Consider the following 2,940-nt stretch of genomic DNA (forward strand, 5'->3'; position numbering starts at 1 on the left):
ATAGAATAGTCTATAGACTAGACTATAGAATAGTCTATAGACTAGACTATAGAATAGTCTATAGACTAGACTATAGAATAGTCTATAGACTAGACTATAGAATAGTCTCTAGACTAGACTATTGAATAGTATCTAGACTAGACTAGACTAGACTATAGAATAGTCTCTAGACTAGACTAAAGACTAGTCTATAGACTAGACTCTATTCTATGTTGTAGGCTTAAGTCTAGTCTGTAGTCTAATATATAGTCTTTAGTCTAATCTATAGCCATGTCTATAGTGCAGTCTATAGCCTAGTTCAAAGTCAATCATATAGTCTAGTCTAGCAGAAAATTTTCTCTGAAAAGACTTTGTTTTGTTGAACTTTACACTCTCTCACAAAAAATAACTTGTTGGTGGCGTATGAGTATTTTGAATTCAATAAAAAATAAGTATACGCATTAGTATATAAATTTCTTTAACTAGCTAGTTTCTTTTAAATTTTATTGATTTTAAATTGAGTATCTACTTTTGCAAGTCGTTTGAGTTTTGATAAGTACTCTATTTCCAATAATGAAGAAATATATTTAAATGATGTGAACATTTTATAGCTCCTCTAACGTTAAAGTAATTTGTGTCATAAAAACTACTGTTACTACTTACACTACTTTCAACAACGACAACAAGATCATGAATAGTATATAAACGAAAGAAAAAGAAATGAAAAAAATATCAAACTAAAACTATAAAAAGAGAATAGTTAGAAAAAAGTTGGTCGTTGACAATTTTCAAATTTCTAACAGGCACAAACGAAAAAAAACCAACAACTTTTTTACACTTTATTAATTTGTAGCGTGATGAAATAAGTACTAGGCAGCCGTTAGTTGCAGCAGCAAGAGTCTTTAAAAAAAAATCCAATAAAAGTTTTGTTTTTATCATGAGAATGATATATTATGTTAACGAAGTATGATTGAATAAAATATAAGATTTGAAGAAAGTTTTTAGTAATTTTCATTATAAATTACTGGGTAATTAGTGGCATTTTATGGAATGAGATAAATTTAAGGCTCTTTTGCCCTACTGTGCAATATGTTGAGGACTTAAACCTGATTGCAAAGTATTTTATAGAGATTTTTTTCTAATTTGTTACGTTGTAAAATTGTTACATACATACAAATGAAATGAAAACTTTTTTCAAAGTTTTAAAAATAAAAACATTTTCAAAATATTTTTAAATATTGAATTTTATATTCATAACATGAATGAATATTTCACCTAATTTAATGAAAACAAAAGATTCAATGTATGAATTTTCAAATCAAATCATTTTTTTGTCAAAATAATAACTTTTCTCAAAATATCATTTTCAAATTTACCTTTAGTGAGTTTTTTCTATTGTGCAATGACATTTTAGTTTGTAAAATGTTTGTAACTGAGTTTATAATGTGTATATTTTGCCTTAAACTACTTTCAGTTTTTCAACAAAGAAATTTTCTTGTATTTGCTGGTTTTCAAACAAAAAATCCACTTTATATGTTAATGGAGCTGTGTTTGTATGCATATATGTATGTACATATGAATGAATAAGTGTTTGTTAAAGAAAAACTTGTTTTATGGTTTTAAGTTTATAAAAGCCACATTTCGTATGTATGTGTATTTTCTATTATATTTAAATTTTATATTTAAAGAAGCTATTTAGTTGATACATGTAGAGCCAAAATAAAAAAAAAACATAAAAGTCCATTTATCTCGAAAACTAGAAGAGATAGAGCCAAAATAAAAATAATCTGTGATCACTTCTATTTCCTAATAAAAATCGATTTATTGAGTGAAAACATAAAAGTCCATTTATCTCGAAAACTAGACGAGATAGAGCCAAAATAAAGATAATCTGTGATCACTTCTATTTCCTAATAAAAATCGATTTATTGAGTGAAAATATAAAAGTCCATTTATCTTGGAAACTAGAAGAGATAGAGACAAAATAAAGATAATATGTGATCACTTCTATTTCCTAATAAAAATCGATTTTTTGAGTGAAAACATAAAAGTCCATTTATCTTGGAAACTAGAAGAGATAGGACCAAAATAAAGATAATCTGTGATAACTTTTATTTCCCATCAGAAATCGATTTTTTGAGTGAAATCATAAAAGTGTATTTATCTTGGAAGCTAGAAGAGATAGAGCCAAAATAAAGATAACCTGTGATCACTTCTACTTCGTAATGAAAAATCGATTTTTAGATTATCTTTATTTTGGCTCTATCTCTTCTAGTTTCCAAGATAAATGGACTTTAATGTTTCCACTAAAAATAGATTTTTGATGGGAAATAGAAGTGATCACAGATTATCTTTATTTTGGCTCTATCTCTTCTAGTTTCCAAGATAAATGGACTTTTATGTTTTCACTCAAAAATCGATTTTTATTAGGAATAGAAGTGATCACAGATTAACTTTATTTTGGCCCTATCTCTTCTAGTTTCCAAGATAAATGGACTTTTATATTTTCACTTAAATAATCGATTTTCATTAGGAAATAGAAGTGATAACAGATTATCTTTATTATAGCTCTATCTTTTCTAGTTTCCAATATAAATGGACTTTTATGTTTTCACTCAATGATCGATTTTCGATGCGAAATAGAAGTGATCACAGATTATCTTTATTTTGGCTCTATCTCTTCTAGTTTCCAAGATAAATGGACTTTAATGTCCATTTATCACTCAAACAATCGATCTTTATTAGGAAATAGAAGGGATCACAGATTATCTTTATTTTGGCTCTATCTCTTCTAGTTTCCAAGATAAATGGACTTTTATGTTTTCACTCAAAAAATCGGTTTTCATTAGGAAATAGAAGTGATCACAGATTATCTTTATTTTGGCCCTATCTCTTCTAGTTTCCAAGATAAATGGACTTTATGTTTTCACACAAAAAATCGATTTTCATTAAGAAATAGAA

The sequence above is a fragment of the Lucilia cuprina genome, chromosome 6, assembly GCF_022045245.1.
Source record: "Lucilia cuprina isolate Lc7/37 chromosome 6, ASM2204524v1, whole genome shotgun sequence".
NCBI lineage: Eukaryota > Metazoa > Arthropoda > Insecta > Diptera > Calliphoridae > Lucilia > Lucilia cuprina.